General features: G+C 40.4%; 1 long non-coding RNA gene and 8 other non-coding genes across 9 annotated transcripts; 1 reads left to right on the top strand and 8 right to left on the bottom strand.

The window, feature by feature from the left end:
* Positions 1-580: 580 nt before the first annotated feature.
* On the top strand, positions 581-11,691 carry LOC131134425 (uncharacterized). The gene is made up of 3 exons (XR_009131392.1): positions 581-897; positions 11,368-11,455; positions 11,634-11,691. It is a non-coding gene; the product is annotated as an uncharacterized LOC131134425 (long non-coding RNA).
* Positions 11,692-13,819: 2,128 nt separating this feature from the next.
* On the bottom strand, positions 13,820-13,913 carry trnar-ucu (transfer RNA arginine (anticodon UCU)). The gene is made up of 2 exons: positions 13,877-13,913; positions 13,820-13,855 (listed from the first exon to the last, which is right to left on the bottom strand). It is a non-coding gene; the product is annotated as a tRNA-Arg (tRNA).
* A 133-nt stretch (positions 13,914-14,046) lies between these two features.
* trnar-ucu (transfer RNA arginine (anticodon UCU)) lies at positions 14,047-14,140 on the bottom strand. Its single transcript has 2 exons — positions 14,104-14,140; positions 14,047-14,082 (listed from the first exon to the last, which is right to left on the bottom strand). It is a non-coding gene; the product is annotated as a tRNA-Arg (tRNA).
* A 349-nt stretch (positions 14,141-14,489) lies between these two features.
* Positions 14,490-14,583, bottom strand: trnar-ucu (transfer RNA arginine (anticodon UCU)). Its single transcript has 2 exons — positions 14,547-14,583; positions 14,490-14,525 (listed from the first exon to the last, which is right to left on the bottom strand). It is a non-coding gene; the product is annotated as a tRNA-Arg (tRNA).
* Positions 14,584-14,717: 134 nt separating this feature from the next.
* On the bottom strand, positions 14,718-14,811 carry trnar-ucu (transfer RNA arginine (anticodon UCU)). The gene is made up of 2 exons: positions 14,775-14,811; positions 14,718-14,753 (listed from the first exon to the last, which is right to left on the bottom strand). It is a non-coding gene; the product is annotated as a tRNA-Arg (tRNA).
* Positions 14,812-15,062: 251 nt separating this feature from the next.
* trnar-ucu (transfer RNA arginine (anticodon UCU)) lies at positions 15,063-15,156 on the bottom strand. The gene is made up of 2 exons: positions 15,120-15,156; positions 15,063-15,098 (listed from the first exon to the last, which is right to left on the bottom strand). It is a non-coding gene; the product is annotated as a tRNA-Arg (tRNA).
* A 124-nt stretch (positions 15,157-15,280) lies between these two features.
* On the bottom strand, positions 15,281-15,374 carry trnar-ucu (transfer RNA arginine (anticodon UCU)). The gene is made up of 2 exons: positions 15,338-15,374; positions 15,281-15,316 (listed from the first exon to the last, which is right to left on the bottom strand). It is a non-coding gene; the product is annotated as a tRNA-Arg (tRNA).
* A 127-nt stretch (positions 15,375-15,501) lies between these two features.
* trnar-ucu (transfer RNA arginine (anticodon UCU)) lies at positions 15,502-15,595 on the bottom strand. Its single transcript has 2 exons — positions 15,559-15,595; positions 15,502-15,537 (listed from the first exon to the last, which is right to left on the bottom strand). It is a non-coding gene; the product is annotated as a tRNA-Arg (tRNA).
* A 133-nt stretch (positions 15,596-15,728) lies between these two features.
* trnar-ucu (transfer RNA arginine (anticodon UCU)) lies at positions 15,729-15,822 on the bottom strand. Its single transcript has 2 exons — positions 15,786-15,822; positions 15,729-15,764 (listed from the first exon to the last, which is right to left on the bottom strand). It is a non-coding gene; the product is annotated as a tRNA-Arg (tRNA).
* Positions 15,823-15,859: the final 37 nt, after the last annotated feature.

The following is a 15,859-nucleotide window of genomic DNA, read 5'->3' as shown; positions in this document are numbered from 1 at the left end:
ATATTTTTTTAGTGAACCGACTCTCTAAATTGAGAGTCACAAAACAACAAACAGGGGCGGCACGGTGGTCTAGGGGTTAGCGCGCAGACCTCACAGCTAGGAGACCAGGGTTCAATCCCACCCTCGGGCAACTCTGTGTGGAGTTTGCATGTTCTCCCCGTGCATGCGTGGGTTTTCTCCGGGTTTTCCTCCCACATTCCAAAAACATGCTAGGTTAATTGGCCACTCCAAATTGTCCATAGGTATGAATGTGAGTGTGAATGGTTGTTTGTCTATATGTGCCCTGTGATTGGCTGGCGACCAGTCCAGGGTGTACCCCGCCTTACGCCCGAAGACAGCTGGGATAGGCTCCAGCACCCCCGCGACCCTCGTGAGGAAAAGCGGTAGAAAATGAATGAATGAATGAATGAAAACAACAAACATACCTGAGGGGGAACCTGGAAGCGGAAAAAGTTGTTGTTTCAGTGAGTCGCCTTAAAGAAACCGACTCTCTAAAATGAGAGTCACAAGAAAACAAATAACCTGGGAGCCGAGCTAACAAGAACTGACTCTTTAAAATGAGCCGAATTTTCCATCAGTACCGCGTATTGCTGTGAGAATCAACTCTCTGCTTTAAAGGCGCAATGGTTTTTATTTGACAGCTCGACACAGGCAACGCCAATCGATGCCAGTGTGTTTGATCACTCCTTGGTCAAACGAATTGGTGTTCGACTTCTCGTGCATCTTTCTTTACACGCTTTGCCTAGCTGGACGATATATGTTAGCGGCTATAGCTAGCTAAATAGCTTGCTAGCTAGGATTATCCTTCTGCCTTCTTGTCTTGGACTCCAAATGACTTTTTTTTTTTTACCACGGCTCGTTAGTCTCGCACAGGAAAGTGGATGTTACGTCTATTGGGTATGTACTAACTTTTCCAAGTCTCTATTGTTGTCATTATTATACTAATTATGTCTTGTCCTCCCAACACTATTTGTGTCTTGTAGTTTAATGAACATTACCAATTTGCAAGGGACTATCGGAAATGTGTAATGGCGGGCCTAGCGCTCATCAGAAATAAATTGGACAGATAATTAATGTGATGGGTATTGGTATCGGAATCGGCAGCATACAATCTTGATGTATGACAACATATTTACTATAATGTCCATTTATTTAATAGAATTATGAACAATTTTAGCCGAGTGGTTAGCACGCAGGCCTCACAGCTAGGAGACCCGGGTTCTATTCCACACTCGGCCATCCCTTTGTGGAGTTTGCATGTTCTCCCCGTGCATGCGTGGGTTTTTTCCAGCTACTCCAGTTTCCTCCCACATTCCAAAAACATGCTAGGTTAATTGTCGATTCCAAATTGTCCGTAGGTATGAATGTGAGTGTGAATGGTTGTTTGTCTATATGTGCCCTGTGATTGGCTGGTGACCAGTCCAGGGTGTACCCCGCCTCTCGCCTGAAGACAGCTGGGATCGGCTCCAGCACCCCTGTGACTCTCGTGAGGATAAGCGCTAGAAAATGAATGAATGAACAATTTGAAAGATTTTTTCAATGACCAATGTCTGATCAATTTATATATTTCATGGCCTTTTTAACCGTGTTGTTCAGCCAATCAGATCATTGCCCCGCCCTCCACATCTTTGATGAGTGCTGATGCCAGATGAGTTGCATTCAATGCTCTTACAGCAATAACTCAAACTCGGGTCTCCTTGCTGTGTGGCCTGCACACTAACCACTTATATGTTTGACATAATTGTACATGTTAAGACAGGATTCTAACTTACACTCACAACATATTGTCAACATGCAGCATGCTTGTACAATGAAGTGATGTAATACGACTAGACCGTCTGGCAGTGAAACCCACAATGTTGGCAAATTTAGATTTAAATATATGTATCCTTAAACTGTAAAGAATTTTAAAAATATATTCACTATTTTCATGATTTTTTAAAAACATTTCCAGAACATCTTTCATAGTCTGAAACATGCACGTCATTTATGAAGATACATATTTAAAAAGAAATGTCTGAGGTCTAGAAATTGAGTCGACGTTGTGAAAGAGTTAATATGAATCCAAAGATTTAGTGGCAGAGGTCTCACTGGCACCAAGACTGCGAAGTATGTGGGCTCAAATCGCTTCCAAAAGGATTTTGCTGCTATTCATAGCCAAATATACAACAATAGGCAGTTAGTGTAGCTGGCTGTCTTTGCTTAATGATGGGGGAGGATGCGGCTAATATAGTGTGTGTGTTGTCCTGGCACTTTGTCTACGGTATAGCTTTACACGTAGAAGTGTTGCCAAGTGGTCTGTCTAATCAGGACAGTCACAGTCATAGCTCCACTTGCCAGCAATCACCCTGCAATGAGGCATTGTTGTCTCTGGCGGCATTGTTCTGAAACCATAATATGGGCTTAATAAGCTGGAAAGTCTGATTGCCACTATAAATGACTGACAACGCAGAAATTTCTTCCCACTAATCTCAAACAATATGGTGGAAGTGGGAATAAATGCCCCCCATAAAACCTCGAGTGGCCTTCTCAAGCTTTTTTTATGACAAGCTAATCGGGTAAAGGCAGATTTGTGCGGTTTTTTGGCAGTCGTTAGTGCTCAATATGAAATCTGTGGTTGATTGTTGAAAGTACACCGAATTTTCAAATTATCATCACCTCTGCCAGTTGGATTTATGTTGCCAACATCTTTGCTTTGTCCTCAACTGGGATAGACTCATTAACCCTCGGTGTATGATTCAATTTTTGTTGATGTGCCAAAATTGTGCCCCAGTTTGAGTACAATATTGCACTAGTTTTTTTCTTTACCTGTATGGCATTATGCCGCAAAATCAAGTGCCCACATAAAACTGCATTTAAAATTGAAATATTAAAAAAAGAGATATTTCTAAGTCATAATACTAAGAGAAAGAAACAAAACAGCAAATACATGTTTTTTTGTGAAAAAGAATATTATGAAATATCTGAATGGGATGGGAATAAAGTCTAAAAACAAGAACAAAACGTACATGAAGGAAGTTAAAATTTTTGGAAAATGTAAAAATTCTATAATTTATTTAAAAAAAATCAAGAGCAGAATTGGAAAAAAAGCTGCTACTTTATAAGAATGAAGTAAAAATATATATTATAATTATATTGAATATTATACATAATATTCTAACGAGAATTGAAGAATTTTACAAGAATAAACTAAAAATGTTATTTTAGTTGCATAGACCTGCAACATTTTAAAAAAGATTTTGTTGTAATATTATGAGAAACAAAAAAACATAGCTAAAATCAAGTCCATGCTAGCTATGATTGCGAGCTGTTTGCCCCCGTCTGATGTAAACTTTACGTAACTAGTGAGAATTGTCTCAGGGACGACCGTGCCTGGACTCCTTGGAATGAAAGAATGGCTTCGTAATCTCTTTTGACGTTTGAGAGTCGGTGAAGGATTTCTTGCAGGGCCCCCCCTTAGATAACTGCTAGCATAATGACTCGCTGGGTGGGATTACAGAGCGACATGAACTATGTAGACCGTAGTCCACTTTGTACATTGTCTTTGGGATTAAGTGTTGCCCAAGCTCTTGTAATGCGATGCGATATGTCTGGGCTTCTGATTGAACGGTGTGAATCTTCAACGTGAATCAGCCTTTCACTAAGCTGAACACCTTCGCCCGTCTGTGGGATCATTTTGCTCATGTCAGGTCGTGCAATTCTGTTGTGATTTTGGCTATTTTCACCAAGCAAAGCAAAGCTAGCATGTCTGTAAAGTGTGTTACTAGCAGGATTATTATTTTAATAAGCTTACATAAAACCCCCCTACAGTTCAGTCTCATTACGGGAGGTGAAGCAAGCGGTCGTGTCGCAAGGTCAGCTGGGCCTCTTTTTTTAACAGCTCAGTGTTTTTTTTTTTGTTTTTTTGTTTTTTTAGCGTCTCCTCATCCTTGCATTTCCTGACTTTATGAGTTCATGTAGCCAAATGAAAAGTTAGCTGATATGTTCATACTAAACGGAGCCATGTTGCAATCTGAATCTTAATCATAAAATTGATCATTTTATGTAATAAAAAAAGTTGTAATACTATGAGAATAAAGTCATAGATTTATGAGAATTTTTAAAAACTTTATGTTACAGGCCTTGCCTGAGACAGCTATGAAAAGGGGGAACTTTTGGCGGAAGTGAGAAGGGCTAGACATGCTAATCTGTCTGTGCTCAACTGCTCTGTTTTGCTGCTACATTATAAATAAAAGTAAGGGGAAAGTTTCCTTCCTTCCTGAAGAGCGATGCTCTATATTCCCTCTGACATGTATGACCCAATGACACATAATATTATGACTTTATTCTCCTAAATTTACGTTTTTTTTTTGGTCATAATATTACGATTTTTTTTGTAAATTTACTACTTTTTCTTTAAAATGTACCACTTTTTACAACTTTTTTTCTCATAAATCTACGACTTTTTTTCTCGGAATATAATGACTTTTTTCTTGTAAATTTATGACTTTATTCTTGTAAATGTATGACTTAAATGACGTAAATTTACAACTTATTCTTATCAATTTCTGACTTTATTTACATACATTTCCGACTATATTCTCGGAATCTCAGATTATTATTTTTCAATGTGGCCCTAACACTTGTAATTTTAGCTGTTCCATACTAATTAGCAACATTAGCTTAATTTATACTGAAAGCGAAATCTTTTGAATGACGACGACAAGGTAGCCAGTTTGCTAGCTACCATCCAGTGAGACTTAACTGTTCAATGCTAATTAGCAATGTTATCTTAGCTTAAAAATAATGGGAAACTAACTAATAGTTAGCATTTTAGTGTGTTTGCTGTTATCACGCGGCAAGCTAACTTAACAGAGCCTTTATGGAATCTTTTTTTTTATCACTCCATTCACGAGTGCACCTTTGCAAGGTGCCCCCTCACAAGTTTATGATCTTGCTTTTAAAGTCAGCGGAATCTTGCGTAATTTCACTCGGCTTTGCTGTGATCGAGCAGACGGCTGAAAGGACAATTAGGCTCTTTTAGACTATAGAAGCGACCTCATTATCTCCCCGACTGTGACGTACAATAGAAACTCTATCTGTTGAGATTATAGTTAATACATAACTCCACTTATGTCAGAATATTGCCGGTTGTGTTGAAGCGTTGGCTGGACATTAACCACACGCTGCTTGATAAGGAAAGTATCCGCTGTTTGTACTCAGTTTCGGTGTTAAGCGCCAGATTGTATGTGGGGCATGTTATTCAGCAGCAGTGTCAAAGGAACTGTAAAAAACAAACCACATTGAACGAACCCGTCTGAACAGACAATTAACAGGACAAGAGGTGGGCTGCACTAGCATTTTTGATGTTGATACGATACCAAGTAAATGTAGTGCCAGTATCACTGATGCCGATGTCTCTACGTGGACGGTGTTTTCCAAGATGACAAAAATTGTAGTCAAGCAAATAAATGGTGATTTTCTGTAATTGTTAGTCGTCAGCAGTGAAAGGAATTACCTTTTTATATCCAAGAGAAGTGGGGACACATCTAACTTATTCCTTCCCTGTGCTCTTATTTGTGCTGCTTTCATTTTCTTTGTCCGCCTTTATCAGTTTATTTTCCCTCGCTCTGTTTGATTGCTGGCAGCCTGCTGTGCTTTCATCTTTCATATGGGACAGATAAGCCGACAAAGAGCTCTGCATGCGTTGTTTGTCCTGTGGTATCCATATGCATACACACACACCTCAATAAATCCTCCTTCCCTGTTTGGACAACTCAGATAATGCCGGGGACTCACCCACAGGTCAAGTCAGAGCAATCATCAACAAACGCGTGATTTTTATTCAGGGAGTAAACAGATGCCGCCGAAAGCAGTCAGAGGTTTAGAGGTCGTTGATAATGTCAGAAGGTGCAAAGCTGATTAATTCTGCTGCCACGTGACTTGTGTGACAACACCACTGACAGGCCCAAGTAATCCAAACATGGCCAACAACAATATACACTATACCGCTCAAAAGTTTGGGATCACTTGGAATTTTCTTTGGCTAGTCTGAGATATGGCTTTTTCTTGGCAGTCCTGCTATGAAGTCCAGCATCCTGAAGTCGCCGCTTCACTGTTGATACTGACACTGGTGTTTGATGGCTACTATTTAGTGCAGCTGTGAGGCATCTTTGTCTTAAACTACACACTCTCTTGCACAGTTGTGCAGCGTTTTTCTGTCCTTGTTAGACCCAGTTTAGATTTTTAGATGGCTTTTCTAATCATCAATTAGCCTTATAAAATGATGAACTTGGATTAGCAGCCATACCAGGAGATTGATGCAGAGGACTGACAGTTGTTGATAGTAGGCCTCTATGCAAAAATGTAGATCCTTCTTTGAAAATCATCTGATTAATTATAATTGTTTGTGAAATGGATAAAAATGTTTGTGAAATGCATGAAAATTAGTTTTTCTTTGGAAAACAAAAAAAATTGCAAATGATCCCATTTGCAAAGTGAGAGAGACAAAAACAGCAGCAACAAGAATTCCCATAACAACAACAGTGACAAACAGAACAAACTTTTTAGCGGTAGTGTACCTGTACTGTGGCCAAAACAGAAGTAGACCACGGCACGGCATATTGTGTTCTAACAGCAACATGTCTCTCTACAGCATGCTTTTTTTTCATAACATCATGAACAAAAAAGCTTGTACTTCACACATTGCAGAAAGCAGGCTTCGCTACACATCTTAAAATAAAGCCCGGACTACCCACCAGTCACCGGTCTGGTGCAGGAGCCGTACAGTCAAACCTCGGTTTTCATACACCCCAGTTGTCGCATGATTCGGTTCTAGCATCGGTTATTGTGCAATATTGCACAAAATCAAGTGCTCAAACAAAAAACACCAATGCTGATTCGCTTTATGTGCATTTTTTATTTTAATATGGAAGAAATGTGAGTGCCCGCACTTTCACGAAAAAGGTTAGAAACACCGCCAGGATGTACAGGAAGTTCGCATCAACATTAACTTTCATCCATTCCTCATTTATAATTACTTCTCATTGTTTTAAGTTTGTAAAACTAGAATTATTCTCTATAAAATGTATTTTTTTGTTTGTTTTCGAGGTGTCTGGGCCGGATTAATTGGATCTACATTATTTCCTTGGTTGAAAGTTGTCTCAGTTTTTGTACGTTTTAGAACACAGTAATCTCCTGTTTGTTGCGGTTAACCAAAACCCAAATGTGATAACTGAATTTCTGCAAAGAAAGATACCTTTTTTTAGAAAAATTACAGCATAGAAAACTGTTGACAACCTACTAAATACAATTTTTAAACATTATTAGAGCCCTCCAGACATTATATAACACCCATATAGTCACTTGAACACTCCTATTACAGAATATAGTAGACATACTAAGAGAAAATAAGACATTTAACATACAAATAAGAGTCATGCATGTGTGTTTTGGTTAAAATGTGCTCTGGTGCTGGGCAGGCAGACAGGGTTTCAGAGTTGGATTTTAGTTTGGAGTGGGTTATGGCCAAGTCTGGTGCTTGTGTGTCTCACTGAACATTGCAGAAGTCGTTCTCAATTATTTTCTATACGTTTTCAAGCGCTATTGAGAAACTGATGATTCTCAACTGTCTATTTATTTATCTGTGCTTTATAGACTGAACCCGAACCTGAAAAAAAAAAAATCAAAATGAAACCAAATGTAGAACAGTGAAGCATACAAGCATATTCAAGAGTCAAATTGCATGCTGAGTAGAACCAGTTCATACATGTTGGCAGGCCGCCCCACTTTTTGAGAGGCACAGCATTACGGTAACATTACACCTAGTGACCAGTGTAGAATACATATGCGTGTTTTCGAATGCCTTATATTTGTATTTCAGATAATTTAGCCATTGTTATGCTTCAAAAGTTTTTACTATGATTTTTTTTTTTCGCTTTTTTTTCTTCTGGTAATATTCCATCACTGCTGTGTGACATTTTAATAGGATTATGGACGGAAAATTCCCTAAGCCTTTCATATAACGCTATAATCCAAATGACTATTGATGAAGGTGAAAAGTCACTGGTCTATGAACTGATTGGCGCTGATTAAAAAGCGACACACAACATTTTCAGGGACGCGGTGTATTTATTAATCATGTTTGAATTGCGACGAAATTGCCTTTTTTGATCCTGCAGTTTTTCACATCTTTAACCCTTTATCTCACCATGATGCATTCAAGACACGCACTTTACCTCATGCTGATAAATGTTAACGAGCGGTCACCGTCTCCAAAGTGTTCCATTCCATCATCACTTGTTTAATTCAAAGTGTTTGAAATGCCTAAGTGGATCAGTGTGAGTCAGTGTGGCTTTTTTCTCTTTTCTTTCTCTGTGTTCTTGGCCCCGGATCAAAACACATGTTCGTTGCTGAGCAGATTCATTATGATGGGAAACAGAACCGGTCGTGTCCGGGGTCTCTCGGTCCTTCTCAAGTGCTTACCGACAGACACATGACATCTGGATCAGCACCCAGAGAGGCTTTAGCTCGGACCCCGCCAGCTGTTGGCAGTTTGTGGAGGCGGTTATGTAAGCCTGACCCGCTCTCCCTTCTGCAGGGCCCGGCTGGACAGCCGTCGCCTCGCCTCGCCTCACGCCACGCTGTGCACTTTATCAGTAAGTAAGTCAGATAACACCTGCAGAAGTGTTGCGCTTCTCTGATCTGGTCATACAAAAACACACACATCAACATGATCCAACTTGAAGCTTTCAGAACTCCTCAGAACATTTTGTTACGGGCTTGTAACTTTTGTGTCGCTCTTGGCTCCTAGCAGCAGTCTCTTTTGTTTCGTCCACACCCACGCCAACGCTTTCTTTTTCACAGAGATGCCCTTTCTCCCCCCGTCTGAATATCTGCATTCATTTTCTCAGTTGGAACCCACGGCACAATGACTTATTCTTCAAAAGAATGACCTCTTTCTAACTGTCGTACAGTGAGACAACCGTGGGGTGATTTTATTTTGGTCAGGTAAATGGCAGTTGTGGCGCCCCCTATAGGCTGTGTTTAAAGATATGTCCTCATTTTTTTATAATTAGACAAACATTCATTCATTCATTCATTTTCTGCCGCTTTTCCTCACGAGGGTCGCGGGGGCTGCTGGAGCCTATCCCAGCCGTCTTCAGGCGAGAGGCGGGGTACACCCTGGTCTGGTCGCCAGCCAATCACAGGGCATTAGACAAACACTCAATGACTATTTAATTGACAGTGCTAAGTAAAGATGTTTTGATTGATGGCGGCCATGTTTTTCAACCAATCTTGCTCAGATTTTACACACACATGCTTGACAGTCCCCCAAAGTGTTGTGTACCAAATTTGTGTTAGTTCGATGAACTGCCTTTAGGTTACCATGGGTGTTTTCCAGAGCTCATTAAATAAACACGCCATTTTTAAACTTGTGTTTTTTTTAAATGGCGCTCCCATGTGGTGTATATCCCAAGAAAAAAATAGCACAGGCAGTACAGTACGGGTGGATGCTTTGCCCTTTTGTGTGCAGCCGTTCAGGAGTAGAAGTACAGTAAACCTCGGATATATCAGACTCGGATATATCGGAAATTTGCTCACAATGGACAGATAAAAAAGAACCAATTTTTCTGTAATGCATTTCCAATAAAAATTCATTGCATATATCGGATTTTTTATAACGGATTTTGCCTATTTCGGACAAAATCTCCAGTCCCGTTCCAATGCATTTCCATAAAATTTCCCTCGCATATATCGGATGGCCGCATCGTGGCGCTCCGATTCGCCGAATCGTGACAGGCCGCTATACGACGTCATTTGCAGCGTTTGCAGCGTTGCCTGGGCGTCCAGGTACATTGGAAACATAGTCAAGGAAGTGCCTTTTTATAACGGATAAAATCTGATTTATGCATATACCGGATATAAATCCGATATATGCGTAAAACGGACATTTTCCGGTACACGCATGTAACGGATTTCGCTTATATCGGACAAAACCAGTGGGAACAATTGAATCCGATATATCCGAGGTTTACTGTAGTTTAGTCATGTGAAAAAATGAAAACAGTGAAAAAAGTGTGTTGCTCAATGCTATCTTAATTTATAAGATTTTGGCAACCTCTTTAATTCTAAAATCCGGTTAAAACGTTATTCATCCAAAAAACAATTATTATGCTATAATTGTTACATTTAATAAATATTTTTTACAAAATAAATTAACAATAATAAATAATAAATTAACATTAAATCGTTAAAGTTGGCCGGCGACCAGTCCAGGGTGTACCCCGCCTCTCGCCCGAAGACAGCTGTGATATGATCCAGCACCCCCGCGACCCTAATGAGCATCAGCATTGTAGAAAATGGGTGGATGGATGAAAAATAATTAATTTCTGTGCTCCGCTTATCCACCCCTCCTTCGGGCGAGAGGCGGTCTAGTTGCCAGCCAATCAGAGAGCACATATAGACAAACAACCATTCACACTCACATTCATACATATAGAATATTTGGAGTCGCCAATTAGCCTAGCATGTTTTTGGAATGTGGGAGGAAACCGGAGTACCCGGAGAAAACCCACGCATGCACGGGGAGGACATGCAAATTCCACCTGAGATGGCCGAGGGTGGAATCAAACTCCGGTTTCCTCGCTGTGTGGCCTGTACGCTAACCACTCGTCTGCCATGCAGCCATCAAGAAGCACATAGGAAATAAAAAATAAATTCAAATTAATTAAAATAAGAACACTATAAACCTTGTGCGTTGTTGAGGGAAAGTAAGAAATAAAAATGTGAAAATTAAGGAGAGAAATAAGATTAAAAAGTAATCAAAGTGATAAAATAGGAAGAAATCATTACTAAAAAATATAAATAAAACTATTCAAAACATACATTTTGAGTGAAATACACAATCAGTAACTGGTGTACAGAAATTGGTGATAATCACTATATTAAAAGTGTTTCTTACCATTGTGAATTTGCTATAATCTATTGTTATTATCGTCGATTGTTGCATGCAGGTGTTGTGAGTTGACTTTAATTTCCTTGCAGTTTGCAGCTGGCCTTAAATTTACCCCTGTATGGTTGTTTAGCAGAGTTTAAGGCATGTACTGCTTGTTTTTGGTGTTCAGAAAATGCAGTAACAAGTCAGATATGGGTCACTTAAAAGTAAATAGTCCCAAAAAAACGATTTTGGCACTTGTAGCCCTTTTCTACATCTCCTGTGGTGTTGACTCTGTAAAGTACAAGGGCCTTTTCCGCTCCACCATCCATCTTCCACAGTCAGTTGCACTTCCACACACACACTCCAACTCACACTCCTCAATCCAGTGGAGCCAGAGCGCTTTTATTCCAAACAGTGATCTCACACTGAGGTTGTGTTTGTCCACTCAGGCTGAAAAAGCTGAGCTGTCCTCAATTGTTGATTGCTGAGTAAGAAAACACCTTCTCAAATCCCTCGATGTGCTGCACCACACAGCAGGTAAGGAGGCCATAAAGAGGGGGTCAATCATGTGAATGGACATCATCACTACCCCCCCTTCCCCTTTCCACTTTAACAAGAGGATATAACTGCTTCCATTTTTAGTGTTTAATTGCGGAAGCCATTACCGTGATGTGCAATGACACAGTGGCCCTAACTAGAGCTAAACTACCCACAGTAACCCCCGCGACCTCGGCCCCCGAGCATGCTTTGAAACCTGAGAATGCCGCCCCGACCTTTGACATTCAGCCTCCCTCCTCTTACGGTAAGAGGAGCCCACCGTCCCCTCCCTCTCTCCAGCCCTTTCGGACAGGATGTGACCTATGAGGAGGGCTCTGCAGGAGGGCCTTGACCCCAGACACTGTCCAGACTACGTGTCTGGACCCAACCTGAGCCTGGCAGGGTGACAGACAGACCTGATAACAAGATGCATGAGCTCTCAGCTTTGAAGGAAAAAAGTTCCGTTCACGTGTTCACTGGTAATGGACTGATTTATAGCAAAATATCAATACCGCTCATACCCAGGTTTCCAATACCGCTATTGATTCTCATATTACAATATAGGTAGGTAATTCAAGACTGCCAAAGTTCAAAGAAAATCAAAAATTTAATTGTACAAACTTTAGAGATTAAAGATTAATGATATTATCTTGGCAGGAACTATTTTTCTTAAGCCTATCATTGTAAGTATCCATCAGCATAGTCAATTAGTAGAAAAGTTAGTTAACAATGTTGGCCAGGCAAAGCAGCATTCACAATCCCTCAAATTTGCAGATTATTATTTCTATATATTTTTTTCCCACCAAAAATCGGTCATTTTGTTCTGTAAAAAACACATATCATTCACCAAAAATCAGTAATAATTTATAAATGTGTGGTAATACAAGTCAAATGTACACCATATATGTACCAATGTGCGACTTATACTCCAGTGCGACTTATGTATGTTTTTTTTCTACCAAATTATGCATTTTTAGTATTTTGCGACTTGGAGTGATTTATAGTCCAGAAAATACGGTATACACATCTATTCCAGCGTCTCTGTAAATATGGTGTCTGACACTTGGTAATGGTAGTGTATTATTCCTTTCCCAAATCCTATTGATTAGCTCGGTTTTACTTTGTATTGTATTGTAAGATTGTGTAAGATTATCACGTCACCGCGCACAATCCAACAAAGAAAAAATTATAAGAACTAGCTCTCAGGATTATTATTCCAGTCCTGCCCTTGAAATTATAAATGTATCCCGTCACTCTCACTAAAGTTTACAAGAGCCACCCAGACCTCCATCCAAACTTTCTCTATTATTAAAAAAGTAAAAGCTCTTTTCAAGTTTAACGGTCAACTCGTTTTCAGTCAAATTGAGCTGTTAAGCATGCAAAAAAAAATAAAAACTAAAGGTCGGTACACGTCAGGAACGGGGTCATGACGTCTGCTATGACTCAGCTCCAAAGCTGCTTTTCACCAGCGTGGAGAATGGGAACAAAGAGCTGCTGGGCAACCTTTTAATAGCCAATTAAACCACACAATTTGTCATAAACAACAACAAAGCACTTTGGGTCTTTATGGGGTTTTCAGGGTAAAATGTTCTCATTAGATGAGAGCTATGGTACAGTCTCTTGTTGGAAAGAAAGTAGAACTCCTGACAGCAAGGGTTGGTAGTCAAAACATGCTTGTTGTGTTAATTCCCTATCTTGTTGCCATAACATCAGGACAAACAATAGCTATACGAGGAGAGGGGGTTGCTATTGTGGTGGGACTGTTGTATAACAATTAGCCTGACAAGATGACTCTGGTGGGACTTGTACCCACAACCTTTGACAATCCACTAGCTGAAAGTCCAACATGTTTTCCATTGCGCCACATGGAAAAGGTTTATTGGTACTTTTTATGTGATTCCCATTGTAAGAACTTTTATTTAGCCATTGTGGTTATTGTTCTGTTTACATGTTTTCAACTGAAAGAACATTCATGATAGCTTTTTGGCGTGTTGGGTGTTGGATAACTACTGCAGTTATAAGTGATTTTGACTTCTTTGACAAGCAACTATTGTTTCTGATTGTCTTGAGTTTTACCCAAACCTCAGTGTAATATGACACTGGTGGGACTCAAACCCACAACTTTTCTCTGTTAGGTATCTTAGACCTTCAGTTGACTGAGATACCTTCTGTAGAGGAACCAGAGTCTGGGATAGTCAAAAAACTCTTCTTTGGAAACGCTCCGGGGTGGATGAGTTTGGCCCTGAACTCCTCAAGGCCCTGGATGTCGTGGGCCTTTCTTTAAAGTAACTCTTGTTGACCTCAAAAACTGCTTTTTTGTCAATTTTCGACAGCACAATTTCTGTGTGAAATAGGCACCAAAGACGACTCTGGTGGGACTCGAACCCACAACCTTTGAATGACTTTCTCCTGGTTATTATCTAGAAGTCCAATGCGCTATCCATTGCGCCACAGAGCCATGTACCAAATGCTAACCATGGTTGCCATGGCGCAGTTTAAAGTAACTCTTGTTGAACTCAAAAACTGCTTTCTGTTAACTTTCGACAGTTTCAACTGGCTGCACAATTTCTGTGTAAAATAGTCACCAAAGACGACTCTGGTGGGACTCGAACCCACAACCTTTGAATGACTTTCTTTTGGTTAGTATCTAGAAGTCCAATGCGCTATCCATTGCGCCACAGAGCCACGTACCAAATGCTAACCATGGTTGCCATTGCGCAGTTTAAAGTAACTCTTGTTGCACTCAAAAACTGCTTTCTGTTAATTTTCGACAGTTTCAACTGACAGCACAATTTCTGTGAAATGGGCACCAAAGACGACTCTGGTGGGACTCGAACCCACAACCTTTGAATGACATTCCATTGGTTATCGTCTAGAAGTCCAATGCACTATCCGTTGCGCCACAGAGACACATACTGAGAGATAATCATGATTGCCATGGCGCAGTTTAAAGTAACTCTTGTCAAACTCAAAAACTGCTTTTCGTCAATTTTCAGCTGACAGCACAATTTCTGTGTGAAATAGTCACCAAAGACGACTCTGGTGGGACTCGAACCCACAACCTTTGAATGACTTTCTCCTGGTTATTAGCTAGAAGTCCAATGCGCTATCCGTTGCGCCACAGAGCCACATACTGTGAGGTAATCATGGTTGCCATGGCGCCATTTAAAGTAACTCTTGTTGAACTCAAAAACTGTTTTTTTGTCAATTTTCGACAGTTTCAACTGGCTGCACAATTTCTGTGTAAAATAGTCCCCAAAGACGACTCTGGTGGGACTCGAACCCACAACCTTTGAATGACTTTCTTCTGGTTAGTATCTAGAAGTCCAATGCGCTATCCGTTGCGCCACAGAGCCACATACTGAGAGCTAATCATGGTTGCCATGGCGCAGTGTAAAGTAACTCTTGTCGAACTCAAAAACTGATTTTTGTCAATTTTCAACAGTTTCAACTTACTGCACACTTTCTGTGTAAAATAGTCACCAAAGACGACTCTGGTGGGACTCGAACACACAACCTTTGAATGACTTTTGCACTCAAAAACTGCTTTCTGTTAATTTTCGACAGTTTCAACAGCACAATAACTGTGCGAAATGGGCACCAAAGACGACTCTGGTGGGACTCGAACCCACAACCTTTGAATGACTTTCTCCTGGTTATTATCTAGAAGTCCAATGCGCTATCCATTGCGCCACAGAGCCACATACTGTGAGGTAATCATGGTTGCCATGGCGCCATTTAAAGTAACTCTTGTTGAACTCAAAAACTGCTTTTTTGTCAATTTCAACTGACAGCACAATTTCTGTGTAAAATAGTCACCAAAGATGACTCTGGTGGGACTCGAACCCACAACCTTTGAATGACTTTCTCCTGGTTATCTTCTAGAAGTCCAATGCGCTATCCGTTGCGCCACAGAGCCACATACTGAGAGATAATCATGGTTGCCATGGCGCAGTTTAAAGTAACTCTTGTCGAACTCAAAAACTGCTTTTCGTCAATTTTTGATGGATGGACGGACAATTTCTGTGTGAAATAGTCACCAAAGACGACTCTGGTGGGACTCGAACCCACAACCTTTGAATGACTTTCTTTTGGATAGTATCTAGAAGTCCAATGCGCTATCCATTGCGCCACAGAGCCACGTACCAAATGCTAACCATGGTTGCCATGGCGCAGTTTAAAGTAACTCTTGTTGAACTCAAAAACTGCTTTCTGTTAACTTTCGACAGTTTCAACTGGCTGCACAATTTCTGTGTAAAATAGGCACCAAAGACGACTCTGGTGGGACTCGAACCCACAACCTTTGAATGACTTTCTTCTGGTTAGTATCTAGAAGTCCAATGCGCTATCCGTTGCGCTACAGAGCCACATACTGAGAGCTAATCATGGTTGCCATGGCGCAGT

This window comes from Doryrhamphus excisus, chromosome 8, assembly GCF_030265055.1.
Source record: "Doryrhamphus excisus isolate RoL2022-K1 chromosome 8, RoL_Dexc_1.0, whole genome shotgun sequence".
NCBI lineage: Eukaryota > Metazoa > Chordata > Actinopteri > Syngnathiformes > Syngnathidae > Doryrhamphus > Doryrhamphus excisus.
Note: the sequence above shows the minus strand (reverse complement) of the source record. Positions and strands in the feature narration are given on the sequence as shown.